Source organism: Hemibagrus wyckioides, linkage group LG13 (assembly GCF_019097595.1).
Source record: "Hemibagrus wyckioides isolate EC202008001 linkage group LG13, SWU_Hwy_1.0, whole genome shotgun sequence".
Taxonomy (NCBI): Eukaryota; Metazoa; Chordata; class Actinopteri; order Siluriformes; family Bagridae; genus Hemibagrus; species Hemibagrus wyckioides.
The window spans coordinates 445,001-462,395 of record NC_080722.1 but is presented as its reverse complement, the minus strand read 5'-3'; the positions used below and the strand labels follow the sequence as shown (position 1 = coordinate 462,395).

General features: G+C 46.1%; 1 long non-coding RNA gene across 3 annotated transcripts in view; it reads left to right on the top strand.

Annotated features, from left to right (window-relative positions):
* Positions 1-11,158: 11,158 nt before the first annotated feature.
* Positions 11,159-17,395, top strand: part of LOC131363326 (uncharacterized) — a 6,575-nt gene continuing 338 nt past the window's right edge. The window contains exons 1-6 of one of the 3 annotated variants that reach the window (XR_009206304.1): positions 11,159-11,276; positions 11,361-11,432; positions 11,707-11,900; positions 14,981-16,358; positions 16,753-17,003; positions 17,210-17,395. The exon at positions 17,210-17,395 is cut by the window's right edge and continues 338 nt beyond it. This is a non-coding gene — a long non-coding RNA (uncharacterized LOC131363326). Of the gene's footprint in view, positions 11,277-11,360; positions 11,433-11,706; positions 11,901-14,980; positions 17,004-17,209 lie in introns of all 3 variants that reach the window. The other 2 variants (XR_009206303.1, XR_009206302.1) reach the window with 2 other exon arrangements.

Below are 17,395 nucleotides of genomic sequence, written 5' to 3'. Positions count from 1 at the left end.
TTTACTCACCTGGAAGTAACTGCAGCAGAGCCCTGAAATACACATAGCTCTGAGCTATATTTTCTATCTGAATGAACCACTTGGTGTTGTGTTTTGTGTAAACGATTTCACAGGATGTATCAGGGTAATTTTACCCATCAGCCCCTGCACCACATCCACAAAGAATCCACGGCCACTTCCAAGTCAGCAGCCACACCCAGCACATGTAGCAGAGCCTCGAGGCCATTACTAACTACAGGAAAACTTCACCAGTGACAGCGATGCCTCACTTCCAGATCTGCTGAACAACTTCTGTGTCCAGTTTGAGGTGCAGATCCACATGGCAGTAAGGAAGACCTCTCCTCATGATGACCAGGTGCTCTGTCTCACCACAGCTGGTGTGAAGAAAACTCTTTGTAGTTAACCTGCAGAAGTCTGCTGGACCAGACAACATTCCTGGCGAGTGATCAGAAAATCTGCAGAACAGCTAATAGATGTCTTCACTGAAATCTTCAACATTCCCTGGAGAAGAGCAGTTGTTCCTACATGCTGTGCCAAAAAAGTCTACAGTGTCCTGCTGCAATGACCATTGCCCCAACGCACTCACACCCATTGTGATGAAATGCTGCGAGAGGCTCGTCATGAGGCACATCAAGATGCAGCTACCACCCTCACTGGACCCCTTGCAGTTTGTGTATCATCCAAAATGCTCCACAGATGATGCCATCTCCAGAACTCTCCATCTGGCCCTCCCAAAACTGACTCTTACATATGAATTCTGTTCCTAGACACAATCATCCCTCAGCACCTGAGTGAGAAGCTGAGCTTGCTGGGCCTGAACACCTCCCTCAGCATCCTGGGTCTTGTGTTTTCCTGTTTCACATCATGTTCTGCTCTTCATATGTGTATGTAGATCTCAATATTTTTGTTCATGTACCTTGTATGTGAGGAGAACGTGCTGTGCAGGTGGACTATCTGTCCCACAGAAGACAGACCCAAACATTTTTTTTTCTCAAGATACTGCAGTCTAAAGGAAGTCTTCAGTAGCTCATCAATGTTTAGCACTGGGTACGTGTCAAATGTAGAAACACAAAAACCCCAGGGCTGCTGCAGTTCCTGTAGGATTTCTTGATTACTCCCATGAGTTCATCCCTGACACTTTGTTTTGTGTCCAGATAACTGCTAGGATTTACCAGTTAACATTTAACCCTCTCAAATAAACCAAGATAGACCTTATGTTAGGCAGGACAGTAGGAGGTAATGAGTATCTCCTAAACTTTTATTACCCTAAATTTACTGACCACTTTACACCACAGTGGTGGTGTGTATACCACATGAGATTTAACATGACCTCAAATAACTCTCGTCACCTACAAGTGTTCAGCTATAACATCTCATCATGAGGCACATCAAGAACCTGCTGCCACCTTCACTCGACCCCATGCAGTTTACGTATCGTCCAAATCGCTCCACAGACGATGTCATCAGCACAACCTTCCATCTGGCCCTCACACACCTGGACAATAAAGACACTTACCTACAAATGCTGTTCATTGACTTCAGTTCAGCATTCAGTACGATCATTCCTCAGCACCTGATGGAGAAGCTGAGTCTGCTGGGCATCAACATCTCCCTCTGCAACTGGATCCTGGATTTCCTGACTGGAAGACCTCAGTCAGTCCGGATCAGGAACAGTATCTCCAGCACCACTGTCAGTTGAAATTACATTATCTATTAAATATCAAATATCTATCAAAATATTTAGCTCCTGTATAGTAGTAAGCTTTTGAGTAATGCAAATATATCAAATATATATCCTTTATAATATTAGGCTTTGGAGCTTTTGAGCTTTTGATTAATGCACATGTGTAACTTTCATAATCATCAAGCAGTGCTGAGATGGGTGAAATAATGTTTTTGGGGACAAATACGAAAATATAGTAAGTGTGTTAATTAAGGAAGGAGGGATTAAAAGTATATATACATTGAGTATAATGTGGAAATTTCTAGAAATATTTAAATTTGGAAGAGGAGGCGACATGGGGCGTCTGAGGTATAAGAAGAAGGGAATTTTTGGGTTTTTTTTAGACCAGCTGCTCTCTTCAGAAATGCATGTGATTGACTGCATCTCTGAATAAAGAAACCTGCTTCTTCTCATCTGCTGACTGAGATCTCCTTCATTTCAGCTAAGTATTTGATAGTTTATTGACTTTATTTGGTAAGATTATTGAAATAATAGAAATAGGTACAATTAAAGATTCCACCCTGTGATATGTCCACTCGGAGGGGACACTGAGTTCTGACACCACCACACTGAACGCTGGAGCTCCTCAGGGCTGTGTGCTCAGTCCACTGCTGTTCACTTTGCTGACTCATGACTGTGCAGCAATGCACAGATCCAATCATATCACCAAGATGACACGACCGTGGTGGGTCTCATCAGCAAGAATGACGAGTCAGCATACAGAGAGGAGGTGCAGCGGCTAACAGCCTGGTGTAAAGTCAACAACCTCTCCCTGAACATCGACAAGACCAAAGAGATGGTTGTTGACTTCAGGAGAGCACAGAGTGACCATTCTCCACTGTTCATTGATGGATCCTTGGTGGAGATCGTCAAGAGCATCAAATTCCTTGGTGTTCATCTGGCGGAGAACTTCACCTGGTCACTCAACACCAGCTCCATCACCCAGAAAGCCCAGCAGCGCCTCTACTTCCTGTGGAGGCTGAGGAAAGCCCATCTCCCTCCCCCCATCCTGACTGTGTTCTACAGAGGGACCATGGAGAGCGTCCTGAGCAGCTGCATCACTGCCTGGTTTGGGAACTGAACCGTCTCAGATCACAAGACCCTTCAGGGGACAGTGAGGACAGACACACACCCCTCACACACCCCTCACACACCCCTCACACACCCCACACACCCCTCACACACCCCTCACACACCCCACACACCCCTCACACACCCCACACACCCCTCACACACCCCTCACACACCCCACACACCCCTCACACACCCCTCACACACCCCTCACACACCTCTCACACACCACTCACACACCTCTCACACACCACTCACACACCTGCATCACACACCACTCACACACCACTCACACACCTGCATCACACACCTCTCACACACCTGCATCACACACCTGCATCACACACCACTCACACACCACTCACACACCTGCATCACACACCACTCACACACCTCTCACACACCACTCACACACCTGAATCACACACCACTCACACACCACTCACACACCACTCACACACCTGAATCACACACCACTCACACACCACTCACACACCTGAATCACACACCACTCACACACCACTCACACACCACTCACACACCACTCACACACCTGAATCACACACCACTCACACACCACTCACACACCACTCACACACCACTCACACACTCTTACACACCCCACACACACACTCTTACACACCCCACACACCCCTCACACACACTCTTACACACCACACACACCCCTCAAACACCCCTCACACACCCCTCAAACACACTCTTACACAACCCTCACACACCCCTCACACACCACACACACACCACACACACACTCTTACACACCCCACACACCCCTCAAACACACTCTTACACACCCCACACACCCCTCACACACACTCTTACACACCCCACACACCCCTCACACACACTCTTACACACCCCACACACCCCTCACACACACTCTTACACACCCCTCACACACACTCTTACACACACCCCACACACCCCTCACCCACACTCTTACACACTCCACACACCCCTCACACAAACTCTTACACACCCCACACACCCCACACACACACTCTTACACACCCCACACACCCCTCACACACACTCTTACACACCACTCACACACACTCTTACACACCCCACACACCCCTCACACACACTCTTACACACCCCTCACACACACTCTTACACACCCCACACACCCCTCACACACACTCTTACACACACCCCACACACCCCTCACACACACTCTTACACACCCCTCACACACACTCTTACACACACCCCACACACCCCTCACCCACACTCTTACACACTCCACACACCCCTCACACAAACTCTTACACACCCCACACACCCCACACACACACTCTTACACACCCCACACACCCCTCACACACACTCTTACACACCACTCACACACACTCTTACACACCCCTCACACACACTCTTACACACCCCACACAAACACTCTTACACACACCCCACACACCCCTCACACACACTCTTACACACCCCACACACCCCCTCTTACACACCCCACACACCCCTCACACACTCTTACACACCCCACACACCCCTCACACACACTCTTACACACCCCTCACACACTCTTACACACCCCACACACCCCTCACACACACTCTTACACACCCCACACACCCCTCACACTCACTCTTACACACCCCACACACCCCTCACACACACTCTTACACACCCCTCACACACACTCTTACACACCCCACACACACACTCTTACACACACCCTACACACACTCTTACACACCCTACACACCCCTCACACACACTCTTACACACCCCACACACACACTCTTACACACCCCACACACCCCTCACACACTCTTAGACACCCCACACACCCCTCACACACACTCTTACACACCCCACACACCCCTCACACACACTCTTACACACCCCACACACACACTCTTACACACACCCTACACACACTCTTACACACCCTACACACCCCTCACACACACTCTTACACACCCCACACACACACTCTTACACACCCCACACACCCCTCACACACTCTTAGACACCCCACACACCCCTCACACACACTCTTACACACCCCACACACCCCTCACACACACTCTTACACACCCCACACACCCCTCACACACTCTTACACACCCCACACACCCCTCACACACACTCTTACACACCCCCCACACACACTCTTACACACCCCACACACCCCTCACACACACTCTTACACACCCCACACACCACACACACACACTCTTACACACCCCACACACCCCTCACACACACTCTTACACACCCCACACACCCCTCACACACACTCTTACACACCCCACACACCCCTCACACACACTTTTACACACCCCTCACACACACTCTTACACACCCCACACACACACTCTTACACACACCCGACACACCCCTCACACACACTCTTACACACCCCACACACCCCTCACACACACTCTTACATACCCCTCACACACTCTTACACACCGCACACACCCCTCACACACACTCTTACACACCCCACACACCCCTCACACACTCTTACACACCCCACACACCCCTCACACACACTCTTACACACCCCACACACACACTCTTACACACCCCACACATCCCTCACACACACTCTTACACACTCCACACACCCCTCACACACACTCTTTCACACCCCACACACCCCTCACACACACTCTTACACACCCCACACACACACTCTTACACACCCCACACACCCCTCACACACACTCTTACACACCCCACACACCCCTCACACACACTCTTACACACCCCACACACCCCTCACACACTCTTACACACCCCACACACCCCTCACACACACTCTTACACACCCCACACACCCCTCACACACACTCTTACACACCCCTCACACACACTCTTACACACCCCACACACACACTCTTACACACCCCACACACCCCTCACACACACTCTTACACACCTCACACACCCCTCACACACACTCTTACACACACCCCAAACACCCCTCACACACACTCTTACACACCCCACACACCCCTCACACACACTCTTACACACCCCACACACCCCTCACACACTCTTACACACCCCACACACCCCTCACACACACTCTTACACACCCCTCACACACTCTTACACACCCCACACACCCCTCACACACACTCTTACACACACTCTTACACACCCCACACACCCCTCACACACTCTTACCCACCCCCCGCACCCCTCACACCCCCCCTTACCCACCCCACACACCCCTCACACACACTGTTACACACCCCACACACCCCTCACACACTCTTACACACCCCACACACCCCTCACACACTCTTACACACCCCACACACCCCTCACACACACTCTTACACACCCCACACACCCCTCACACACACTCTTACACACCCCACACACCCCTCACACACACTCTTACACACCCCACACACCCCTCACACACACTCTTACACACCCCACACACACTCTTACACACCCCACACACCCCTCACACACACTCTTACACACCCCACACACCCCTCACACACACTCTTACACACCTCACACACCCCTCACACACACTCTTACACACCTGACACACCCCACACACACTCTTACACACCCCACACACCCCTCACACACACTCTTACACACCCCACACACCCCTCACACACACTCTTACACACCCCACACACACACTCTTACACACCCCACACACCCCTCACACACACTCTTACACACCTCACACACCCCTCACACACACTCTTACACACACCCCAAACACCCCTCACACACACTCTTACACACCCCACACACACACTCTTACACACCCCACACACCCCTCACACACACTCTTACACACCCCACACACCCCTCACACACTCTTACACACCCCACACACCCCTCACACACACTCTTACACACCCCACACACCCCTCACACACACTCTTACACACCTCACACACCCCTCACACACACTCTTACACACCCCACACACCCCTCACACACTCTTACACACCCCACACACCCCTCACACACACTCTTACACACCCCACACACCCCTCACACACACTCTTACACACCCCTCACACACACTCTTACACACCCCACACACACACTCTTACACACCCCACACACCCCTCACACACACTCTTACACACCTCACACACCCCTCACACACACTCTTACACACACCCCAAACACCCCTCACACACACTCTTACACACCCCACACACCCCTCACACACACTCTTACACACCCCACACACCCCTCACACACTCTTACACACCCCACACACCCCTCACACACACTCTTACACACCCCTCACACACTCTTACACACCCCACACACCCCTCACACACACTCTTACACACCCCACACACCCCTCACACACACTCTTACACACCCCACACACCCCTCACACACTCTTACACACCCCACACACCCCTCACACACACTCTTACACACCCTACACACCCCTCACACACACTGTTACACACCCCACACACCCCTCACACACTCTTACACACCCCACACACCCCTCACACACTCTTACACACCCCACACACCCCTCACACACACTCTTACACACCCCACACACCCCTCACACACACTCTTACACACCCCACACACCCCTCACACACACTCTTACACACCCCACACACACTCTTACACACCCCACACACCCCTCACACACACTCTTACACACCCCACACACCCCTCACACACACTCTTACACACCTCACACACCCCTCACACACACTCTTACACACCCCACACACCCCTCACACACTCTTACACACCCCACACACCCCTCACACACACTCTTACACACCCCACACACCCCTCACACACACTCTTACACACCCCTCACACACACTCTTACACACCCCACACACACACTCTTACACACCCCACACACCCCTCACACACACTCTTACACACCTCACACACCCCTCACACACACTCTTACACACACCCCTCACACACACTCTTACACGCCCCACACACACACTCTTACACACCCCACACACCCCTCACACACACTCTTACACACCCCACACACCCCTCACACACTCCTACACACCCCACACACCCCTCACACACACTCTTACACACCCCTCACACACTCTTACACACCCCACACACCCCTCACACACACTCTTACACACCCCACACACCCCTCACACACTCTTACACACCCCACACACCCCTCACACACTCTTACACACCCCACACACCCCTCACACACACTCTTACACACCCTACACACCCCTCACACACACTGTTACACACCCGACACACCCCTCACACACTCTTACACACCCCACACACCCCTCACACACTCTTACACACCTCACACACCCCTCACACACACTCTTACACACCCCACACACCCCTCACACACACTGTTACACACCCCACACACCCCTCACACACACTCTTACACACCCCACACACACTCTTACACACCCCACACACCCCTCACACACACTCTTACACACCCCACACACCCCTCACACACACTCTTACACACCCCACACACCCCTCACACACACTCTTACACACCCCACACACCCCTCACACACCCCTCACACACACTCTTACACACCCCACACACCCATCACACACACTCTTACACACCCCACACACACACTCTTACACACCCCACACACCCATCACACACACTCTTACACACCCCACACACACACTCTTACACACCCCACACACCCCTCACACACACTCTTACACACCCCACACACCCCTCACACACCCCTCACACACACTCTTACACACCCCACACACCCCTCACACACACTCTTACACACCCCACACACCCCTCACACACACTCTTACACACCCCACACACCCCTCACACACACTCTTACACACCCCACACACCCCTCATACACACTGTTACACACCCCACACACCCCTCACACATACTGTTACACACCCCACACACCCCTCACACACTCTTCACCCTTCTGCCATCTGGAAAGAGGTACCGAAGCATTCGGACCCGCACAACAGTTTCTTCCCTCAGGCAATCAGGTATCTCAGCAGAGAACTGAGCTGAACTGGACACGGACACACACACACATACATAACACACACGCAAAAAAAAAGAACTGAACTGTGCTGGACAATGTCAGACACACACACACAGACTAAATTGTCCTGTTTGCACGCACATGCTACTTTACATTTATATATATTTATATTAATCCTGTTTATGTGTCACTTTAATATCTGCAGTCACTGTATACACTGTTCTTTGCACATTGTCTTGTTCACTGCACAAAGTCGGCCTATATGTTGTTTGTCTGCACTGTCTTGTCTTGTCTTGTCTTGTCTTGTCTTCCTGTCCACTTCTGTTGTATGTCTAGTTCTTAAAGACTGCACCTTATGTATAGTTTATTTTTTTTAGTTTAATTTTAATTTTTAAATTATAGTTTATTTTTTTATTTCTATGTTATAGCTCTATGTTTGTCTGCGTCTCTGTACTTTGTCTGTGTTCTGTGTAGCACCTCTGGTCCAGGAGGAACGTTGTTTCACTTCACTGTGTACTGCATCATATATATATGGTTGAAGTGACAATAAAGCTTCTTTGACTTTGACTTTGACATGGAGCAGAAAATATATACACAAGAGCTTTTTTTTCTCGGCAAAAATAACATATTAAAATACATCTATCTAAAATATATCTCTAAATAAATTAGGATATTTTTGGTCAGTATTTAACACTCCCTGAGCAAATCATTACATGTAATGCTGCAAAATCTACAATATCATAGTAATGCATCTTTAAATACAGAAATATTCTGATTATTTTTTACTTATGTACATTTTAACACTTCTACTCCTAAACCCATATTTCTCTTTTAATTAAACTGCTCACTGTTAAACCTTTTAAGTGAGATATGGTGCGCTGCAGTAAAACCATCCATCCAAAGGCTTTAAACAAAACACAACATCAATGGTTCATTGGGCTAGCAAATTCTTAAGGGCAGGGTTGACACCAATTTGCATTGCAGTGACAGATGGTCACTCCCTTTAGCCTCTCTATAGGTCTTTTACTAGAGCTTTAATTGTATATTCTTTATAAGTTCATTTTTAAAGCAGTTCTGGGGTAAAGCCGTAGTCAGGCTCAGCACTGGGTCAGAGTGTGTGATGTGTGAAAGGAACTTACAGGAGCCTGGAGATGATGAAATATGGTCAAGAAAAGTCCTACAAAGGATTCTGTCTGCCCTGGTTAGCTTGAGTGTAGCTGTACATGTAAGTGTGAGTGTACAGTGAGGTTGTGGGGATGAGGAGAAACTCAGATTTGCTTAGCTCTGAGGGTGATGTGGCCTTCATCCAGTTTGAGATGTCAGACAGACTGGCAGAGATAAAGGACTTTAAGTGTCATTAACACTGAGACTCAATCACATGTCCCAGAGATATACTACAAATAGAGCAGAGGACCCAGAACCGACTCCTGTGGAACCCTAGTTGTAGCTGAGATTCAGAGACTCCTCCCTTTCATGACATCGTAAAGCATCTGCCAGAGAGATAGGATTCCACCCAGATCCGTCCCAGAGATGATGCCTAACCTGGACAGGGTTCACACGAGGATCTGTTATTGCATACATGCAAAGAGTTTAAGCAAACACTGAAGCAAAACACTTCTTTACTTAACAAATAATCCTCAGTGAAGTTTCCAAAGCATTTTTTAAATTTTTGATTATTTGGTTGTAAATTAATGATGAAGTGAATGTATGAGGAAACTGTAAGTGGAATTTACATGCCACATATTTACCATCCGATTTGTTCACAACTTTGTTGGATTATCTGTTGATGTCATTGATACATCAAATGTAGAAGTTGTCCTGCATTTCTGGTGTTTTCTTTACATTCATAAGTTTCTGAGAACTGTTAAATACTGAGAATGAGAATAACAGTGAAATATAACAGTTTTAGAGATCGGTCAGCTCCCAGAACATTGTACTGGGTCATTTGCATTACTTTTTAAACTCAGCCAAGTGCTATCATGTCACAGGAAAGTGATAGTCTCCAATTATTTACAGCATTAACTCCCACTGCAGAGCTCTGATTTATATTGGTGGGGCAAATGGCAGCTGAGAACCTGATAGGCGTCTGCTGCAGTCTGATTTACTCTACAATTATTCCTCCAACTTCTCTAACGTTAATGATTCCTGGACTTCACATATGGAGTCTATTGTTGTCTATAAAAATACTAGTGAGAAAATTAAGCAAAAAGACACAGGGGAAATGTTCTATGTTGAACTTTCTTGGCTGAGCATTTGCTCCAATTTAAATGATGCCTTATGGAAATTGAAATGGAAATCGGTGTCCATTTAAGGTCCATTTAAGAAGGACCTGTTAAGATCATATGGGTACATGGGCTGATGCTTTAGAAGAGGAATACATTATTCTCATGGAGATTCAGCTAAACTTCAAAGGGGAAAAGAAGCTCGGAGGACGACATGTTCCATCTTCTGTCTCCTTGAAATTACAGGTACCTTCAGTGATGGAGTCTGAGTACTTCCTGATATTTCCTGATATTTCCTACAACCTATGTGTATGATCATTTATTTGCCAGAACCTTATTTACTGAGAGACTCAGGAACACATATGATGGAGAAGAGGATGTTCACACTGCTGGTATTCACAGGTGAGGAAAATATAATGGTGCGTTCGCCTGTTCTAAAGAGTGTTCCATAACCTCATCCGCTTTATATTTACATTTCTGGCATTTAGCAGACACTCATATGCAGAGCAATGTAGAAAAGTGTCTCTGTCAATGAGTACATTAACACTGGTTCAGTAGGTCACAGAATTAGGACACCATCAGACTAAAAACTGTTGGGAGGAACTTTTTTTTTAATACAACATAAAACAGAACATAAAACAAACAGGAAAAATAAGAACTAGTTTTGTGTTTCTAGACAAAAGAAGACTAGAAGTGTTTCAGGAAGAGGTAGGTCTTCACTCATCATTCGAAGACGGTCAGTGACTCGGCTCTTCAGACACCTCGGTACCAGAACAGAGAAGAGTCTAGATGTAGACCTACCTCTGACCCTGAGAGATGGTGGAGCAGCTGAGCAGGGCTTGTAGAACCCTGACAGAAAGAGGTAGACAGGTGAAGAGGTTTTGTGTGCTGTCTATTATGCTGACTGCTGTGTAGTCTGTTGTGCTGTCTGTTATGTTTACCTGTTGTTGCATGCTTACAGTTGCATATGTTATTGTGAATATATTATTTATGTAATATATTTAATATGTGTACATGAACAGGAAACCTGGATGTCAATTTATTTCAGAATGGTGTAAACATGTTCTGTTTGAGGAATTCAGTGTAGTTTCTCATTTACATTTAAATTCATGGCATTCGGCAGAAGCCTTTATCCAGAGGGACTTACTGAAGTGTAAATTTCCATCCATAAACCCGTCCTGATCCTGGTTCACTAGGTCATAGACTGAGAATAAAATCAGTCTAAAAACCCTGTTAGGAAGAAATATAGGGAGAAAGCAAACAGAAATCATTTTTTAATGAAAGTGCCTTATTAAGCAGTTCAGGAAGAGGTAGTGACGGCTCAGTGGTTAAGGCTGGGGGTTACTGATCAGGAGGTTGGGAGTTTAAGGCTCAGCTCTGCCAAGCTTCCACTGTTAGACCCTCTGCTCCAGAGGTGCTGATGGTGACTGACCCTGCTTTCTGACCACAGCTTCCTAATAATAAGTTGAAATATGTGATGTCATCTACTCAGACGTTTATGAGAAGTTCATTCCACCACCAAAGTACAAGAATGGGGAAGAACCATGATGCAGGTCTTCCTTGTTCCTGAGTGTAGAGGATCAGGGGATGCGGTGCAGGGACTGATAGGAGCTTTGAGATAAGGAGGTGCTGGTCTGTTTTAGGCTTTGTAGGAAAGCTTTATTGTTGTAAATCTGATGCAACACCTACAGGAAGCCAGTGGATGGAGCTCAGCTGTGGATGGAGCTCCTGTTCTGAACTGGATCCAGTTCAAAGCTGTGAGAGGGCTCTGGTGTGAACATGTAGATGGGCGATGACCTCATTACCTGGTTTTTATTCTAAAGTGTGAACATGAATGGGATTATCTAGCAGCCATACAGGAATGCAGGAAGTTTGTGTATAGCCCAGCGTCAATAAGAATTTGGGAGATGAGGCGTGTCTGTTGGGCCATGAATGGAATATGGATCTATATGGATGCATGTTACAGGAGGAAAGCCTCTGGTTTGGATACAGGATATAGATATATTTAGGAGAGGCAGAGCAATGCTGAAAAACAGAGTGGGTCAGATGATCAACAGAGTCTGGAACAGGCTGAGAAACTAGAGACTGAACAAGGCTTAGTAACATCACTGTCTAAACACAGGAGCATGACTTCTCAATGATCAGTTGCATTGGGTGGGTAGGTCATCAAGACTGATATGGTGTGTAATTCCTGTCTTGGCTGAAGATCATGAGACTTTTTTGCCTGTTTGTCTAGGCTAATGGGCAAAATACTGTATGTGTCTGTGACAACTTGCTGTAAACATGTAAACTGTGTAAACATGTAAACTGTGTAAACATGCCCCTTCTCAAACCCTAGCAGGAGGCAGGAATGAGTGCAGACCAGTTCTACCTGCTTCTAGATGATCATGTGTAAAACTTGGCAGCTGACTGTCACCTTGCTTAAGGCTCAACATGAAAACAATTAGCAAACAGGCACAAACTAAACAAACTACAGAGGTAAACAATAAGCAGGTCAATCAATACAACAAGAGTCAGAGAAAAAAAAGCCAGGAATAATCACCAGCACAAAGTCTTTACAAAGACACAGTGTGAGTCTGAGATACTGAAATGGGATTGAAGCTGATTGTACAGAGGAGATCAGGAGATCATGGACAGGGACTGGACACAGCTCTGATGTCATCAATGTAACGGCTGAGAGCTGATTACCAAACTGAATTTCTTCCAAACCATATTCTAATCTATTTGACACATCAGGAGCTACTGGGACAGTTCCCTGACACCCCACCAGAGGGTGCTGGTAGGTGCTGCATCATAGCCTGCTTTGTTGTTTGTGTATTCCTCAGGTGTTTTGTGCCACGCCCCTCCTATTGTTCTGCTTTCCCGCCATGTCACCTGTTTCCCATTTACCCTAATGTTCTGGCATCTACATATATATATATATATATATATATATATATATATTAGTACCTGTCTTCTATATGTACCTGTCTTTGTCAGTCATTATTTGTTTGTTTGTTTGTTCAGGTGCTGTCATGTTCTAGGTTTCCATGTTCTTGTTGTATTTTGTTAATCATGTTCTATTTGTTGCGTGTCTTGTGTTTTGTTTGATTCGTGTTAATAAAGCAGGGCTTTAATTTATTCTGCATGTGGGTCTGTTCGCTTCAGACGATGATGTTTGAAGATGTTTTGTTAGGAGGCTATATACTATATATATATATATATGTTACAATCATATATGTTATTAGTTAACTGTTTTTTCTACAGTTTCTCAAATGTTATACATTATTTCATTTTATTTCATTTCATTTCATTGCACATGTTCTCTTTTTTGGTGCTAAGTGTTCTGTTTTTTGTGTTGTCTTTTTGTACCTACTGTTTCTGCACTGTCTTGTCGTTGCTCTGTTTGCACCTAGCTGCACACTTTACACTTTATGTGACTTGGAGAAACTTTTGTCCTAGCTCTGTGTTGTTTTTTTGTGTAGCACCAGGTCCTGGAGAGTGTTTCATTTCAGTATGTACTGCGTCAGATATAGTTACATTTAAATCTAGTTAAAATGACAATAAGCTTCTTGAATCTTGACTCAATTGTTTCCCAAAACACATTAAAGACACCACACAAACCCTACACAGCAAATCTGTGTATATTGTGTAGAGCTCAGAGTCGATATTAAAGTAAAACCTCATTAATACACCACACTGTGAACAAAAACATTATAATCTTCTTAGAAATAAGAAATAGAATCGTTAACATTTTATCCACAGTGTCATGCATATGCCACAGAGTCATTACGTGATCTGATTCACCAACACGTCTGATGAGGAACTGGATTTTTACAGCATTCACCTATAATCACATTAAAAAGTATAAAAATATGGATTTCTTTGATCTTGGTGGATTCAGTGATATTGTTGAATTATGTAAACTGTTATTAAACCATCTTCATCAAGGCTTTAAATCTCCTCCACAGGACTCGTCACCCTCGTCCAGTCCGTCCCTCATAAGTACTATCTGATCCAGCAGGAGAAAACATGGAGTGATGCTCAGGCGTACTGCCGGGTCACACACACTGACCTGGCTATCGTCGAGAGTAATGAGGACATGGTCCGACTGCAGAACGAGGCACAGAGACAACAGTTCAATTCCAGCGCTTGGATCGGACTGTGGAACGACATCAACAGCTGGCGCTGGTCTCTGGGAAATGAGCCGCTGGGATCGGAGACATTTTGGAAATTTGGAGAACCGAACAACTCTGGAGGCAACCAGGCGTGTGCTGCGACATATACAAGGGAGTGGAGTGATAAAGCATGGGTGGACCCCTGCCTTTCACCCAGTGTGTGCTGGGATAGACTCCAGCAGATCCCCGTGACCCTAATTAGGAATAAATCGGGTATAGAGAATGGATGGATGTATAATAGACATTCAGTGTCAGATCAGGTAAGGTTGTTGATGCATGTTTCAGATTTTAGAAGAATAAATTGTTTGCTTGTGACTAGGGCTGGGGAAATTAACGTGTTATTATCACAGTAACTCATTAATTCAGTTTTTATTATTTTGTAAATAATTTAAAAAGTCTGCTGCTCACTGGCTCTGAATACACACAAAGACAAACCATGGGTGACGGGAGGGGTGGGATCTCGTTGCGTATTGGCTTGGGATAAAGAAGATGACTATGCTCCAGACCTCCTCTCACCTGACCTCCTGCCCTTCATCACCACAGTCATCAATGGTGCTGCCTTTAAGCAAGCAAGGGTCTTTAGTATCCCTATACTAAAGAAACCTTTGGATCCCTCTAACATCAATAATTACAGACCAGTATCACTTCTCTTCTTTCTTTCATTATCTCTGAACAACTTAATGATCTCCCCTTCAGCCACTGCTCACAACCTTGGGGTAACCATGGACAATCAACTGTCCTTTTCCTCCCATGTTGCCAATGTTACACGCTCATGTCGGTTTCTTGTGTACAACATCAGAAGGATCCGACCATTTCTATCCACACAGGCTGCTCAAGTGCTTGTTCAGTCTCTGGTCATTTCGAGACTGGACTACTGCAACTCTTTAATGGCAGGTCTTCCTCTGAATGCAACTCGTCCACTGCAAATGATCCAAAATGCAGCTGTATGGCTTGTTTTCAACCTGCCTAAGTTCTCCCACACCACCCCACTGCTGCTCCTCCACTGGCTTCCAGTAGCTGCATCAGATTCAAAACACTGACCCTTGCCTACAAAGCAAAGAATGGACCAGCACCACCTTACCTCAAAGATGTATTACTCCTCCCACTGCACCTCGCTCTGTCCGATCCACTAGCACTGCCCGACTGGTCCCACCATCTCTCAGGGCAAAAGGTAGGTATTCATCTAGACTATTCTCTGTTCTGGCACCGAGGTGGTGGAATGAACTTCCCCTAGATGTCCGTACAGCAGAGTCTCTGACTGTCTTCTAATAACGTCTTAAGACCTAGCACTTAAACTAGCTCTTATCTTTCCCTGTTTATGTATTGTTATATGTTTAACAATAATAAAAAAAATAAAAATAAAAAAAACCATCCAATTTTAGGCTAATGGTATCCTGAGTCTGTAATCTATTGAACCAGTGTTAATGTTTTCAGTGATAGACACTTAAAGCACTTTTGTATGTCCTTCTGGATAAGAGCGTCTGCCAAACGCCAGAAATGTAAATGTAAATGTAAACAACATGAAAATTTCCATTCAGTGTTCTAAACTTTTTTTTTTTTTACAGAGAATAAAGCTGGCACTGAAAGGTTTATTTACGTCCCTAACAGCATGACGTGGCTTGAAGCTCAGAGTTACTGTAGACAGTATCACACAGACCTGACCAGTGTGAAGAGTCTCACAGAAAACAACATTGTAAAGGGACTGATCTCTGGATACTCGTGGATCGGCCTGTTCAGAGACTCCTGGAAGTGGACGGACAAGACCAACTTCTCCACCGTCAGCTGGGTGACTGGAAAACCTGATAATGCTCTGAAGGTAGAGAATTGTGGTTATATAATTAACAACCAGGCTGCTGATGCGCTCTGCTCAGACATTAAGTCTTTCTTCTGCTGTTCAGTCTGAGTCTAAAACACACTCACTGGACTCTAATCACAATCTGATGTTGTTTCCAGCTTCTGTAATGTTCTCACAGGAGATTAGTGTCTCTATCCTGATCATAAAATTCTCCTTCTGTCCTTCAGATATACCAGAAACTGAAAGATCATGAGATGGCAGAGAACAGCACAGTGAAATGGGCAGAACAGAGGGATGGAGAGGTGTTTCACAAGAAGAAGGACAATAATATTGGGGCAGGAAATGAGAACCAGCAAAGATGTGACCTTTAAGTTCTTTAAAGTTTGACCTTATTACTTTAAAGTGATTTCCTC